This window comes from Chrysoperla carnea, chromosome 2 (assembly GCF_905475395.1).
Source record: "Chrysoperla carnea chromosome 2, inChrCarn1.1, whole genome shotgun sequence".
Classification (NCBI taxonomy): Eukaryota; Metazoa; Arthropoda; class Insecta; order Neuroptera; family Chrysopidae; genus Chrysoperla; species Chrysoperla carnea.
In genome coordinates, this window is record NC_058338.1 from 19,669,105 (window position 1) to 19,686,672 (window position 17,568).

The 17,568-nt window shown below is 26.7% G+C and overlaps 1 protein-coding gene across 1 annotated transcript in view; it reads left to right on the plus strand.

Annotated features, from left to right (window-relative positions):
* The first annotated feature begins 7,916 nt into the window (after nucleotides 1-7,916).
* Nucleotides 7,917-17,568, plus strand: part of LOC123292205 (D-beta-hydroxybutyrate dehydrogenase, mitochondrial) — a 51,148-nt gene continuing 41,496 nt past the window's right edge. The window contains exon 1 of the mRNA XM_044872770.1: nucleotides 7,917-7,945. The gene's annotated coding sequence lies outside the window, so the exon portion shown is untranslated. The remainder of the gene's footprint in view (nucleotides 7,946-17,568) is intronic.

The following is a 17,568-nucleotide window of genomic DNA, read 5'->3' on the forward strand; positions in this document are numbered from 1 at the left end:
TGCTCATTTCTAATATTACACTATATTAATGTGCATTAAACATTTATGGAATGAAACTTGATTCCAGATATATAAAAAAATTAATTTCAAAAGGATAGAAGAAAAATAATTGGTAAAATAAATATTTGGTGGTTGTTAATTAATGAATTTTTTTATTAAAAAAAATTGTAATGTGTATAAACTATGCCGGCACGATTTTACAGAAGTTTGAACTAAAAAATTATTTCATTGAAACATTAATGTTAAAAAGACATGAACCTGACGAATAAAGAACATCCCGTGCTGTTTTAAAATTGTTTTAAGGTACTATTTATGTTTTAAGGTAACATTTCAATAAAAACGTGTTTTTAAAAAATTTTTTTGAAGATATCTTTTCATGGAATATCGCGACAGAGAACATACAAACCAAATTATATTTACAAATGTTTTTATATATATTTTATGTTCAGTTTTTATATACAAGTATGATAATATTATGTGACTGGTAAGGTGGACATAAGAATGTGGAATAAATTAATAATAAATTTTCCAAGGTATTCTTCAAATAACAAATAACATAAACATTAATATTAAATATTTACTTACACCTTAAAACATTTAACACAATCTTTCTAAAACTTCTTCTTTCTTAAAATATTAAGTAATTTTTAGATGTTTATCCTAAGATAAAATTTGGTGTTTCTAGAATAAAATTCGATTAACAAAGGAATATAGTGCAAGAGACAGTTTAAGGTCGATCTTCACCCATCTGATAACTAGAGGAGACATGATTTTTATGAAATTTTATTGATTTATAAACACGATTATCATAGTTTTTCTATCGAAAAGAATCCGTAACTATTTTACCCAATATTAATAACCAATTTCTAATTTTTTTTGGAGTTTTATTCTAAAAAAATATTTTAAATTTCTTTGTAAATATTTATCAAGTAATTATTTTTCGTAAACTTTTTAATAATTGTATAATAATAGTAAAAATAAAATAAAACTTTTAATATTCAGCATAAATTATTATATTTGAAATCTTAATATATCAGCAGATATCAGTGTCACATATAATAAATATATAAAAAGTCAGACAGACACATTTAAAATATTATTTTTACTTTAGTGACATTCATATCAAGGATATCGCATTATTTATTTATTATAAGCTATTTATATAAATATTACATAAAAATGTGATAATACGAGTATAGCATTGCCTATCGGGTATGTCAGCAAACTTTACAAAAGTAGGATAATCAGATTCTAGTTGAATATAGTGTTTATCTGTAAATTAGCATAATCTAGATGATTAAATCTCGAATATTCTATAGTCCTATGACTGAATGGGAATAGTTTGGGCGTGTATTCTTTGGACAATTTTAAGTCTAAATTGTCTTATATACTTTTGTCCAAAACCCAATAGTTCAGGAGTAATGTGCACTATTATGTCCTCAAAGATAATAGTCAAGAGGAGTAAACTTAATAATAAATTAATTTGGTAGGCCATGTAATTTTTTTGTCATATTATTTTTATGGTGACTTTTGATTGTTTATGTTTGTGTTTTTAATTTTTCAAGTTGTAATTTTAAGATTAATTTAATGGCTAGGTTTACATATCAAGAATATGCCGATATTAGCTTTATTTACGAATATTGGAACGGAAATGCAAGAGTGTGGAAATTTCGGCGGCGGTTTCCTGTTTTAGGAATTGATCTAATTGAAAACGTTATTTTCTTAGAGCTTATCGTCTAATAACTAATAATTTTCTTGAAAGTAACTGTCTAGTTTTATTAATTAAAATAAAATCTATGCTAAATGTAATGCAATTTACAATTACATTTATTAATTATTACAATAACAAATTTTGTATGGTGTTGAAATGTTTGTACTTAAATACGCATTGTTTTATATAAATAATATTTAAAATGTAATATTTTATTAAATACAACAGCATTTCAGTACAGTCAAACCTTATTATCTCGATCAAATTAATCGAAAATGCTCTTACCCGTGAATAATTAAACGAAGTAAACAAGATGCTTGTTTGTGTGTTTGTTGCGCTTTCACGCAAAAAATACTGAACGGATTTGAATGCAACTCTACGACAATATAGCTCATACATCAGAATAACACATGAGCTATAATTTATAAAAATATTTTAATATAAATTAAATTTTACTGCGCCGTCTATGAGCATCAGTTTGAACCATAAATTAAAGATTTCTGTAAAAATAGTAAATGCAAAACAATTTGTGGCCATCTTTTCTGATATACTCAATAAATTATAACTATTTTACATCAAAAAAATTGAAAACTGTACATATATTTTACCTGTGTAAAATAATCCTTACCATTATTTCGAGTGTGTAATGTGATAGAGTAATCAATACTGTCTATGCATGGTATTTCAACAATTAACTCAGTCAATTGTTTGTTTTCACTTGTTAAATTTAATATGTTTTGGTAAATTACCCATCGAAGCGGGCTAGTATCAAGCTCTAGTATCATATAAATTTCGCCTATAGAACATTTTGTTTCGTGTTCGTAGATATTAGTTATTACTCGAATATTGATATTTAAATGTAATATGTTTTGATAAATTTTACCTATACAAATTTAACTATAATAAGTGAATATATATAAATAATATATTTACTAAGAAAATTATTTATTACAATGTAGGCGAATTTCCGTTCACATCATTATAAAATTTTTCACGAGTGTTGGATGAATAGATTTATTCTATACTTATATAGCCTTGACTCATATCTGTTTAATATTAGTATGAGACTATTGTTATTGTTTTTTGTGATAATTGTTGTTGTTTTATTCTTTTAAACAAGTTTATTAATTTTTAAATGTTTAAACAATTAAATACAAATGATTCAGTAATGAATCTGCAATTGTATCTCTATACAGACTGGTTCATATTTTTTAATTCTGATTCAGGATTTGATTCAAACGAATTTAACCAAGTGAACCATATTCTTTAATTGAATTGATTTTTTTATGCAGAAAGGCATAGGCAATTAATGCCCACGTGATAAAAATTTATCAATAAAGATTTCCTTTTTAGTTCCGTAGTTTCAAGTTCTTTATTTCTTAGAACCAGTAAAATCATGATGGTTGTAAAATAAGAACGTAGATGGGATATACGGTAAACAATTATGTAGGGATATCATTATGTTAGTACCGGTGTGAACGCCAAACTAATTTGACAATTGAGGCAATAGCAACATTAGCAATAGTTTTGGCGGACGAATCAATGAAGAAGGGGCTTCAGGTCTATACTGATTGGCCACAATACCTTATATACCTACGATATGCTTAAAACAAAAAATGGAAAATTATTATTTAATTGATAAATGGTAAGTAACCTGGTAGTCTAAATTGGAACTACTGAAAGCGGGTCCACACCTGTTTTAATTAATACGAATTATAAGCCCTTCAGTTGACGGGCTTGCAACTTCCATCTACCTGATTTAAATATGAATATTTGCATTGACCTTTAAAAATGGTAAGTACAAGTATTGCCATCTATTAGTCTAAATTGGAACTACTGAAAGTGGGTAATTTTCTCCTGTTTTAATTAGTACAAATTATTATTGGCAGTCACCGGGGTTGCAATTAACAGTTATTAACAGTAGGTCTGGATTTCATTACAAGATTCATATTTTTAGTTTCAGATAGCTTGAAGTAAGTAATTTTTACGAACCATCGAGTATGTAAATAATATTTTTTGAATACATATGTATAATTATTATTATGCAAGATTTCAAACAAACTGTTTGTTAAAAAACTGTTTATAACTAATTCTCACATTATCTGGAAAATATGACATAATATCACTCATTAAAAAACTGTAAACTATGTTAAAACAATGAAATGCATTTTATTCTGCAATTTATGATCCAAAATATGTTTTTAAAAAAATTATCAACCCACAGAAATGCAAAAAGTATCGAGACAGAAAAAATAAAAAACCTAATATTTATAATTAATTACTAATACAGTTATTTGGACGAAAGGAACATTGTTCCTACCCGGTGCTCACAACACCTCTCGTTCGTTTTTTTAAAACACTCTCATTACTAGTAATATTTTCTCAAATTAAATTTTTTAATTTGAAATACATTTTATACTTTCTGAAATTAAATTGAAAACGGTGTAAATGATAAGTAAATAATTGCATTTTTAACATAATTACAAGTTTTCCACATTAAATTTAAAAGATTTAACCACGATACCATAGAGAAATTTTACTATTACAGAAAGTTTCAGAAATTAATTTCTAAATCTATTAAATATAATAAAATAAATGTGATGAATACATTGTTATAATAACTTTATTATATTTAATGTTTTAAATAAAAATAATTAATATAATAATAATATATCACAATAATTGTGTATTGGTTAATTATGGATGTATGGAAATAATAACATATTTTTACAATTATTAATTAATTGATATTACTTATTATTATTATTATTATGGTTTTGTGAAATTAAATATACATATTAATAAATCATAAAAATTATTAAAAAAATATTGACTCATTAAAATACTTTAAAATAATAAAAATTAATATGTCTATGAATTCAATTATGTTATAGTATATGGTGGTCCAAGTTATAAAAGCATGATTTCAATATCAAATGGGTAGATAACATTAAATTAATAACAATTTCTTTCTTTTAAAAAAATTCGCCAACCTCCGAAAATTCATGGAAGAAGACACAGACTGGAAATGAATCAATTTTTAGCTAAAGATATGGTTAGCATCGACTTCAAAAGTAATTACTAACATTCAGTTTATCAGTTTATTATTGATTTGAGTCGGTTCTTTATCAAAATTATTTTTGACTATTTTGTTTCTATTTTTTTAGATGGATAATTTCTGAGATATCGACTTTTGAATGTATTAGATTATTCGCTTTGACAAAATTGAAGACAATATTTTTTTGAAGATTCTTCGGAGCAACGGGTTCTGGATATTTGTAGACAATTTTCAAATTTTCGATATGTAAATAGCATCTCATGTTGTCCGTGAGAATATTTCGATTTTATTTATCAGAAATTACAATGACCATAGCCATGAATTAATGCTTAAAGCAAAATCATAAAAATGTAATTTATAATTTAATTAATAATAAAGGACCTAAAAAGGCTGCCACCGGCGATGACCACCTTGATAAAAAGAAATTGGGATATTCCAGGCTTCTGCAATTAGATTGTTATTTTATCAAGGATTTCAACTTAAACTTTGTTTGTTCATTCTCACTCTGAAACCAAAGATTTGAGTTTGGGAGTAAGAATAAAAGATGCAACTGAAGAAGGAATAATTATAATGCACTATAAAAGTTTTAATGAAAGAATTGTTTGAAATTTTCATAAAAACTACTTTAATTTTCAAAAGTTATGACATGGAAGCTGGACAGTTTTTTCAACGACACAAATTCCTCAGGCACTTTGGTTCGGTTTTATATCTTGTATTATCAATTATTTTTTTCACCTGCATTTAATTAATATACCGTATAAAGTATTTACTCATATAAGTATGATTTGTATGCTTGCGACACACCTCCAATCGAACAAATGCTAAGTATATGATGATCTATTTGACTTACTTTTATTATTACTGATTAATTCAAAAATTAATAATAATTATCCAGGGATATATTATTTTTGACTTTTGTCATCCGGTAAGCTTTAAAAATTAAAATGAAACTTTGAACGATAAAATAATAATAAAATTTCCGATGACCTAGGATTTTTTTGTGATTTTTGGAAACTTTGTTAATTAAAATATCTATTTATAAAGTTGAAATCCCTAGTATTATTCAATCCTTGCATATCTCCTTAATGAATAGTATCCAAGTGTCCTTGTTAACCTTAAGTATCGAACCATATGATTTAGGTTCAATATCCATTAGCGATAACTATTACTAGTTAAGGTGTGTCTCGTAAAATATTATTACTCCTTTATGTTTTACATTTTCATGTTTTCATTATGTAGTGTTACTTCATAGAGCTTTCACCGTATTTTTACGACGATACTTTGTTTGGATGTGTTATACGTTACATCAAAGAAAAATGTATAAATCATTCTGTAATTACTATCCATAAAATATAATCTGTAGTTGATCATCAAACTAAAGTAAAACATGAGTTTAAACACAGGAAGGCCCACAAAAGTTAAATAAATATTTTTTCATAGATTTTTATAATAAATTTAAAACAAAGTTGGAAATTTTCTTTAATTAATATTAGTAAAAAATCATTGATATTGGTGTGGGGGGAGGATGCTGCAGTAGATATTAAGGGTCTAATTATTTCATTTATTCAATTTTGATGTGAGACTTCTTCCAATGATCCAATGATAAAAATTATAAAGTTTCAGTAAAACCGTGAGAGTAATCGAGTCTTACCAAGGGTAGTAAATTCTTTAAAACAGAGAGTCTTACAGTTTTTTTATTTTATTCGATTTTTTTTTAACTCTAAGATGCCACCGCCATATTTACTCTCCTAGTCTTGTATAATTGCGATAGTTTTCTTACTTTTTTATATAAACTTTGTAGTTTGTGTTGTTATATAAATTTTTTCATACGAATTTTGAACCTTAAATTTTATAATTTTTCCGATTTTTTTTGAGGGTTTGCGATGGTTAATGAAATTTTTCAAAGTTTTCTGTTAATTTTTACTTAGTTTTGGGTCAATTGGTGAAAATTATATCTTTCTAGCATGTATAGAACTGAAAAACGTAATTTTGGATTTTTCAATTTTCCAGGGGAATTGCAATGAAAAAGATGAAGTTCGAAGGTTTCGAGCGATTCTGTGATGAAAGTCAAAAACTGCATCTTTCTAGCATGTCTAGAACTGCTGTAGAATTTGTATCGGTAAGTGAGTCAATTTAAGCTGTGGGTATTTATGTGGGTATATAGTATTTTAGATAAATCTTTCTGGCAATATCTGGCCTGATTTGAACCCCTTTTTCACCCCTTGAAACACCCTCCAACGTTGTTGCTAAGAAATAAGCTTAATTTATATTCCTTTTAACCTCCTGCAACATTTCCAATCGTTAAACTGCTATTTATAATTTTTTTTAGTAAAATTATGTTAATATGACTGGTATATTTTCTGAAAGTGTGCTATACAATGCAATAACATACAATGGGAACATCATGCCAATCAATAATAACATCTAGGGGTAGGCGATTGTAAAGTAGAACATCGTTTGCGCCTTTTTATGTTTATTACGGTCGTTTTGCAGCACCACCACTGTCCTAGTAAACTAAAGCTTTACAGTTTTTCTTGAAAACGTACGTGAATGTAATAATTTTGGTGGTAGCCATTCTGTAATTACCTTTCATTGTGGAATGAATACCTCTAGTAGAATCGCGCGCCATCAGACTCATATGTATGATTGTTGTGTGTATGTATGTACATCATGCTTAAGTCAGCCGCCGCGCGATGTTTAAAGAAAGTTTGTTTTGTTAGTAAACTTACCACGCTGAAGCAAACAACATTCAGTTTATTTATTAATTTCTTGCAGTAATCAAGTAAAAACGCATTCTATGCGAAGTGTATAGTTTTTTTGAAAGAAGTTATGCATTTTGTTTGTGTGTATGATTTGTTGTAATTAAGAAATATTTTTAATTAGTTGCGTGTGGATTCATTATTGCATGTGCATGCATGCATTTTTCTTCAAATTAGTGGATGCATCATTTTTTTTTTTTTTATATTTTTTTTTTTATATTAGTGCAATATAGTTTTTGATTAATATTTTTATTTCATATTTAGAAACTGGAACTGATTTTTTGAAAAATTGTTATTTTTTAAACCAGTAAATTTAAGTTAGTGTGCCATTAATATTTTTAAAGTTATTGTGAATTTTTAGTGAATATTTTGTGTGTATATCTATTTTCATTTGGATTAATTTTTGCTTAGTTTTTGGTAAGTGTTATTTTATAAAGATTTCGAGTTTTTGTTTTTTTTTTGTTTACATCTTCTATAGCTTAAATTTGGGAAAACATGCATTAGTTGAAGAAACTGAGTATTCATTCGTGAAATAATTTTTGAATGCAATATCAAATATAACGTAAACAAGTGAAAACAAACAATTGAATGAGTTAATTGTTGAAATACCATGCATGCACAGTGTTGATTACTCTATCACATTACACCTATGTCACACATACATAACTGATATTCCCATATAATACAAGCCTAATTTGCGCTCTCACGGGTAAACAGTGATGTTTACGAAAAAATGTTTCAAACAAAAGTTGATTATTTTCTTATAAGGAATATTTTTTACATTTAAACTTTTGTTCTATCTCTAACGGTTTACAAGATAGGTCCTACGGATCCAAGATCCAATTGACCAATGTGGCTCATTTACGAACTCGACCTTACTTTTTACGTCTTGAGTACGCTGTAAAAATTTCAGCTTGATATCTTTTTTCGTCTACGGACGGACGGACAAAAATGGACTAATTAGGTGATTTTATGAACACATATAACAAAAGTTTGTGCGTAGCATCAATATTTCTAAGCGTAACAAACTTGGGACTAAACTTAGTATACCTTGCACATTACATAAGCATGGTAAAAAAAGCGTCGAATGAGCCAAATCCGTTTAAAGTATTTAAAAAAAAAGTAATCATTTTGTAAAACTATACTTTTACTACTTTTGGTGGGAGCGCAAGTAAAAACATTGAACATATCTGCTTATATCAAAATTTGAATTTATCTGCGCTTCCACTAAAATAATATTCATTGCATTTAATCTATATCGTTTTATAATATCTTTAAGGTAGTACGAGCGCCAAGGCAAGTTAAGACTTGTGGTTGAAATTATTTGTACCTTATTTTCAACTTTGATGATGAATTTTGTTATAACTTCATGAATTTAGACGAAAAATAATATTTTAAAATTAAATTTTGTTTATTTTTAGGAAACTATTAAACGTTTAGGAGCAATTACCTACTTTAATAGTTTTTAGAAAAAAATATTGTATACTAAATAATTAATAATTTGCTTGTAAAACAATTTGACATAGTTCTATTGCATTCTACAAGATGATTCGAGGGCTATGTATCTCATTGCTAAAATTAGCTACTTAAATGCTATTAATTTAAATTAACAATCAATAAATTTTTCATAAAAAAAAAAAAATATTGTCTGAAACTTGTTTATTGTTTTAAACGTGCTCGTATTAGTTTGTTCAATATGTATATATGAATATATAGTGGAATTTTTCAATATTTTCGTACGTTTGCAAATTGCACATCTATTAAAAACTCTGCATCTAAAACCTGATATCATATCGTAACGGGAAGACAGTTTGGTTAACATTTGTAAAGATTTTAATGTTAAATTCAAAACATACGTGAAAAGAACTAAGAAAACAGGCTTCAATAACATGTGGACCTAAAAGTACAAAATGATACTAATTCTAATCATAAATATATAAAAGCGTAGGGTCTTCCGTGTCTGTAAATAGAATGTCTTCAAAATTCGGTGTCTGTAGTTTTTAAGAATGCATGTAAAGACCTTCCTAAGCCATTTAACTTTGAATTCTAATTAAAATAATTTTGTACTTTTTAGTCCATGTTAATAAAGTGTGTTTTCGTGGCTATTACAAATTATATTTCATTAGTTTTATTACTTCCCACCCTCAAAGTTAGCACAGGTAGCCGTGCATCCTTAAATGAGCTGGCGGAACAAATAAATGTAAACCTTGTATGGGTACCGGGACACAGAGACATTCCAAGAAATTGTGAAGCCGACGAGCTTGCTAGAAGTATTGGTACAAATTATTGGCTCTGTTTTCTTAGCTCATCTAGTACATCCACAGTATAATAAGAATGTCTCATGACATTAAATTTTTATGCTTATAATTTTGAATGTCATTAAGTATACATAAATGCTTAAGCATACATTACTTATTTACATCTTTTTACATGCAAGATTTACAATAATCACATCTTAATGAGTTTTCATATTAAAAATATTATTATTTCAGGTTAAAATGTGTCTGTAGATTCGTATACCTGTTCTTATTTAAAAGAAAAAGTAAACCTTGGGTACTCACATAGTTTGTACCTCTTATGAGAAGTAATGATCCATTTTATTATCACGATTTATGAAAAATTGGTTTAAAAAATTTATGAAATCTATATAATGATTTAAAGTTTCATTTTTAGGATGCCGTACATCTGATGATGATTACTATTTTGCTTCTGACAAACCTATTTTCTTAGCAATTAATGAATGGAAAAAGTTGATTTAGTTAATATGTAGAGCTATAGGTTTCAGAACTATGGATGTATAGCAATAATATTCTAATTATGATTTTAGATTTAAGAATTTGAAGATTCGATATATTTTAGTATTATATTTTATATATCGTATCTAGAGAAAGCGAATTCATTAAACCAGTCTAAATCTTTGAGATCAGAAATGCATTTCTAGACTATTTTTGAACTAATGAGAGACGCTTGACAATTCAAAAGTTCTGTTATACAGTGTGTTGCATTTAAGATGAAGACACCCTCTCACTTTCGTCATTTATATGAATATCGATTAGAAAATTTGCACAGTCATACAGGGGGGTGGGTCACATTTATTATAATATATAACCGAAACCTGAACCTTAAGCTTAGCCTACTACAGAGATGGTTAGAGATATCAAAAAAAGTTAATTGAAAAAGTTTTTATATTTCATAGTTATAAATTTGTAGTGTTTTGCTTTGTATAAAAGTTATTCATTTTAAGAAACTAAACTTTTTTCATTTTTTAAATATTGAATAAGTAAGTACAAACTAATGATGTATGTCATAGTATAACACATATTACACACCTTAAAAATTGAGTACCTTAATGCATTGCATACCAAACGCTGTACACATATGAAGTAAATATTAGTTATATTAGCAATAGTGATATATGCATTTTTTAAGGTAGTATATCAAGGAATACTAAATTTAGTCCCAAGTTTGTAACGCTGAAAAATATTGATGCTACCAACAAAATTAATAATTTCAACTGATTAGTCCATTTCCGGTAGTCTGCCTGTTTCTCTGTCTATCTGTAAATAAATGAACAACATAGGTCAAGCTCTTGGTATTTGATGTTTGCAGGTAACTCTCCCATCTAATATCATACCCATGCATAGGACATCATCAGTTATATACATTTATTATACTACCGATAACCATACTATACATATATACTTAGAACAAGCAACAAGCGTGTTTTTTAGTTTTTTAAACTATATTCTTATTTAATATAAAATGATTGCTGATTTGACTAAACTATTTCATGTTTTGTCAATGCTATACTACCTTAAATACTTTCATGTTGAAAAGGAATATTGATGTGTAATCTAAATAAGCGTAGACTTGAACAGCCCGTCATTGACGATTAACTTTGGTGTCTATAAATATTAGCTGTCTTATTACTAGTATTCTTACTTTCTTTTTAGCAAATTTGCAGCTACTGCGTATATTGCGAACTATGCGGATTACGCAGCTTCAGCGTTCCCGACAAGTTCATTTGTTTCGATGTCACAGAAACAATATGTATCAATGAAAAAAAAAAAGTTATTACGATCTTATACGAACTTGGTCTGCTTATAACCTGGTCATTAACATTTTAAAACAAAGCTTTAACATATTTTTTTCAATAACGATCACAATAATTATTCTGTGATAAGGTATTTAAAATCAAAGCAATTATTACATTAGTGCGTGTTGTTATAGGTACGTTTTTATATTTTTTTAATTTCAATGTCGTACAACATAACGGCATTATTATTGGATCGTGTTGTTTTTTATTTATTTTTTTTATTTAGATACTTACTTTGTAAGTATTTTATATAAACAAGTGATTATTATCAAAAGACTTAAAACGTACGTATGCATGTATTTTCAAACTCAATCAATTGATATGTAGTTCATTCACATTAAAAGTGTACTTATTTAGGAGTAGGTAGATATGTAAATATATTCACAATATACAGCAAAATATTGATTATTTTTTATTTTGTTGAGTTAAGGACGATCATGTCCTACCAATAGTACATTATAGGAAAATAGTATATTCTTTTTAAATGAATAGAAAGTTTTGTGAAATTCTGAAAATGTATAATAAAATCAAAGTACAGTTATCGAAGTTATATTTGAGAAATATCGATTTATATTGTCTAATTAGTCCTATGTGTATACTTGCAATTCATCAGTTTTCAAACTTAAAATTCAATAAAATTTATTCGATGACAGTATAATTCGTTAACGCATAATGGAGCTTAATAATTTTATTGTAGGAGAAGATATTCAACTAAGGATCAAAATTTACGTTTGTGTCCTTTTTGAAGTCAACTTTTCAAAGAAAACAATGAAAATAGTCTCTGTTTATAGAACTATTATTCACGCTATGTATTTTTGAGATTAAATCTAAACAGATATCAATAAAAATGTGTGATCTATGGTACAAGAAGTTTACAAGCTTCACAGCAGTTCACTTTACGGAACCCTATTATAGATGTATATGATTGAAACATTTTATAAGTTTAAACAATTGAGAAAAAATTGTACCACTATCTGATGACAATAGTTGTTCTTTATAAAAATCCGAAAATTTAGAAAAAAATAACATTACCGTACATCAACTTTTAGCAGTATAATCGGAAATTAAGAAAAACATGTCTATGGATAAAAAAATAATAATTTCCATCATACATTTGTCAAAATTTAAAATAATTTCTAACCGGTTCCCATTCACTTTGCTGTTTCCAACATCATGTAGGTATTCAATTAATCGTCTTTTTGTCATTTTTTTTATTGATGTAAAGGTGAAAGCTAAAAGATATACCTACACTTGTAAAATAATTATAATAAAATGCTGTTGATTTATTATTTTCTTTTTGTAAATTAACTTATTTATTTTAGAAACAACATCCATCCGTCTTAAACCGACATAAGTTTATTATTTTGAAAAAAGATTAAAATTAAAATTTAAATGAATAATTATCATTTTTATTTTACAACAGAAATTAGCAATAAGCAATTTTGATGATTTGTTTTTCTCACTTTTCTTAACAAAACATGAAAATACCGTAAAAAGGAATGAAAAGTGAAATTAAAATTAAAATCGGACCAAGAAATTTCTGATGGCATAATTTTAAACTAAACTGTTATGCTAGAAAAAGATACAAACAAATCTTTGAGAGGGCTTTAATCTTGATTGTTTTTATAGTTATTCGAAAAATAACTTTTCTCGGCTGTTTGTTGCAAGAATGAGCTTTTATTTTAGCAAAAAAAACTTCGACATTCCCTATTACCTTACTTTAAAAACGGTTCTTTAATTACATTAAATTTGTTTTAAATTAAAATATAATGTTAAACGTTTTAGTTTGAAAATTATTTATTATTATCGTCACTTAACTAAATTATAATACTATATATCTTAGAAGCTATAGTGCCTAGCCTAAACTTTACCTATAATACATCATTTTATTAATTAAATATATCGAAATATATAGACATTTTTCATCGTTTCTTAAATGGAAAAATTTTATTGAAAAACCATTGATATCAGTTAAACTGGTTAAAAACAAGCTTTTATTTATATAAAAAATCAAAGGAGGTTTTATTTGCATAAAACATTCGAAAAGCCAAATACGCATAAAGGAAATTTCGGCTTAAAGGAATCGCACGAACATAAAATGGTGGAAAATTGACCATTTTATGATTATTATAGTACCACCCACCTTATCTCAGAGAGTGAATAGAAAAATTAAAGCCCTCGCGACACATTTTCACCCTACTCAAGAGTTTGCAGTTGAAACTATTTTGCTTCATCTAAATGTGCAAGCTTCCATTATATAACTTGGTATGTTTCCAATAGCTTTTTCCAAGTAATTTGGCTAAAAAAGACGTCTAACGATCGAATCTTATAACAAACATAAACTCAAAACACACATTAATAAAAATAGTTTGTTAAAAGTCATAAAATCTTTATTAATTGAAATCATCTAAACTTTTTTATGTAAATATTTTAATTACATTTTTAAATTACAAAAACTAGCAATTGCTTTTAAAAATATTTGTTCAATTAAATAAAAATATTTATGTTACAAATATAATTAATAAAAAAAAAAAAAATGTTTATAACGACTTATATAATATATTTAATCCATTAATTTGATAACTTCCGGAAGTTTAAGTTTGTTCTACTAAACTTTTGCTAGATTAACTCTTAATAGTATTCTAAAATCAATATTTACTTTGAACATTAATTTTTACCTTATGATACAGAGAGTCGCTCGCTATGCAGTGGTGAAAACAGTCAACAAAAAATTAGGTGGGTGAGAGCGATGTGAAAATAAAGGTAGATATCGTTTCAAAATTACAGAATTGATTTTCATATAAGCGCCAGGTATGAAAAAATGTGAAGAGTAAAATCTAGCGATCAAATGACCACATTATGTTTTTGATGCGATACCTATCGTGCGTACCTTTCACTTTTTAGTAATGAGTCTGTTTAACTCATCTCTTGTGTGAGGTCGACAAAGCATCAATTGTTTGAAACTGGTAATAACCTGGCGGACACAGCATTAAGTGTAGTTGTTACCCACGGATAAAGAATGACTAAATAGCTACTCAGCCAACGTACATCGTACGTCTTCGGGTTTTTCTTCCCTCTGAAAACTAAATGTTCTATCGAATTTTTTAAACGTTTCCAAGCTTTACATGGCTTGATTAAAAAGGCTGTGCATTAGCGTTTTTATATTTTTATAGAAAAATAGAGTGCTGAGCTATGTCAATTTTTAAAACTTTTTAGAATATTGATTGGACTTTTTTTTCCTCTAAAAGCATATTTTGTAGCCGCAATAAATCACAAAGTTTGTATACCTCAAAATTTACCATTTAATGTGGAAAATACTCATCAAATCCCCGATATTTTCACTAATTTACTAATTTCAATTCTATAATTTAAACGGTAAATTATTAGAAAATTGAACTGACATAAAAGTTTTTGTAAATTACACAATATATTAAATATATTGAAATTAAACGAGTAAAAATGTCAATTAATATTTGTAAATAATGCAAAATAGTGCAAAAAATTATTGACTTTTTGTATCTGTATGAACAACTGTTATATCAATAAACAATACATATCGATATAGTATAGGTATTAGTTAATAAATAAGTAGGTATATTCAATTAAATTATTTACTATTGACTTGACCTGGTAAACAATGCTTATGTATGGAATTTTAATGCTAATACATTTTTTATAATTTGTGCATTGATTGTACAATAACATTTTATCATATATTTAATATTAAAAATAAAAAAATCTGCTGTGAACGCCACAAAACCTGTATACACAATACCTTTATATGAATATCGTAGGTAGAAATTGAACTGCGGCTCCACTTTTAAATAGTGATTAGCCAAATCTTCGCACTGTAAATGTGGAAGACTGTAGAAGTCTTCAAAAACTTAAAGATTCTTGCAAGACTCTTGCATTATTGATAACAATAGTAGTTGATGATCTAAAAATGAAAGTACAAATGCAAAATCGAGCAAGAGTTTCGTTTTCTTCTAATGCCATTAGTACTTAACTAAAAAAATTTGGAGTTTGCTATGGCCTGTTTTTCAATTAACAATTTTTTATAATAATAATAATAATATTATTTAATTATTTTTTACTAATTTGACAATTAAAAATTTTTTTATTCATCGATTATTATTTTGCAAATTTGCTTTAAGCAACTATGGCCTGTATATAGAGGTAAAAATTATGTATATTACTTAGCTTAGCTAAAATGTTAATGCCGTTATTAGTGCATAAATTACAAAATTTTTTATTGCAAAAATATTATAAAATGCAAAATAAAAAATAAAAAAAAATTATATATAATTTTTCAATTCATAATATTTTTTTTATAATAATAATATTATTTCATTTTAATACCTGATTGATTTCATAATTAATATTAACATTTAATTAATAAAAAGAAGGAATTTAATTATAAAAAAAATAATTAACAAAATATTTTAATAAAAATTGCATATTAAAACATAATTGCAAAAAAACGGAACTAAAAAGAAAAAAATTATTACAAAATATTTTTAATTGCCCTTAATTGTTTATTATCATACAATAAAAGAACTTCGGTTATAGTAAATAGAACAGAAATTTTCCTTAAATTAACTGCTTGTAATCCGACCAACTTTTGTCTATCGACCAGTTTAGTTTTCTGGAAATGTTGGAAAAAAAAGGATATAAATGAGAAAAAAGCTAATTTTGTTTATGATGGTGGAAAGTACCGAAGATTATTTAGCAATTACGCAAGTTTAGTACATGACATCTTGACAACTAGAATTAAAAATCAGTGGAGCCCATCTACATAAGATTCTACAGTTGAATGCCTATTTTAGTCATGGTGCGTTCTTATAAAATCAATTGGATATGTTTAAACTATGTATAACATTTACTTGTATTTTATAAACAAATCATATGATAATCACTCGCTATAGGTATACGCGATGGGCCATTTAAATCTATCCACTTAAATATTTCCCCAAGATTGCTCTTATTCTAAAAACTCTCAACAATACTTATAGCGTGCTCAGTACGTAATAAGTGAGTTTTAGTACACAATTGAACAACATATGCCAATAGAGCTCTTGGGCTCATATAACCAAATTTGCAAACCGTAAGAGAGATAGAACAAAAGTTTAAATATAAAGAGTGTTCCATTAAGAACGCCCATTTTGAGTTTTCAATAAAACATATATATTTGTGGCATAAGTTATAACATTAATTGAATAATGAAGTACACATTCGTTCCATAATATATTAAAATGGCTCACTCTATATAAATTTGTGGTGCGTTGTGTGTAATTGTGTGTTCATATGCCTACATATATTAACGAATGTCTTTTATGATTTCCGATTGTCCTACTTACCTATACCTGCAGTCAGTAGAATCAGTTAATATTATTAAATATTATATTTAAACATATCCATAAATTATATTTATAAAGAAAGTTTGTAAAATTTTGAAATGAGAAATATAAATGATGACAGAATTGCTTCTTTCTGGCAATGGACATATCGAAAAATGCACTTCTTATTATTCCCCCCTCGTATGTATGCCAACAGTCGGGAAAAAAGATTTTGATTTTCACAGAAACTTTGTCAATTCTGTGTGATTTTTTGAAAATTTAAAAAAAATTATAGTAATCTTTCAAATTTGCAAAAAACCCTCTCCAAGGCAAAAACGAGATAACAAGGCATCGAAATCGTTTACTTGCTACATTTCACTGTCAAATACTTTTGTAATCCATGAAGAAGAATTCAAAATCAGTATTCAGAGACATTATAATTAACCTTTTGTCCGGATTGCTTAGAGAGTCATCAGAATGAGAGAAAAGTAAAAAATTATTCGCATTGGGATCTTTCTTTTTAATACTCAATAAGACTTTGAAATAAATAAAAGAGAGGCAGTTTTTAACTTTAATAATTTATAAACAAAAATTTTAAAACTCCCTGT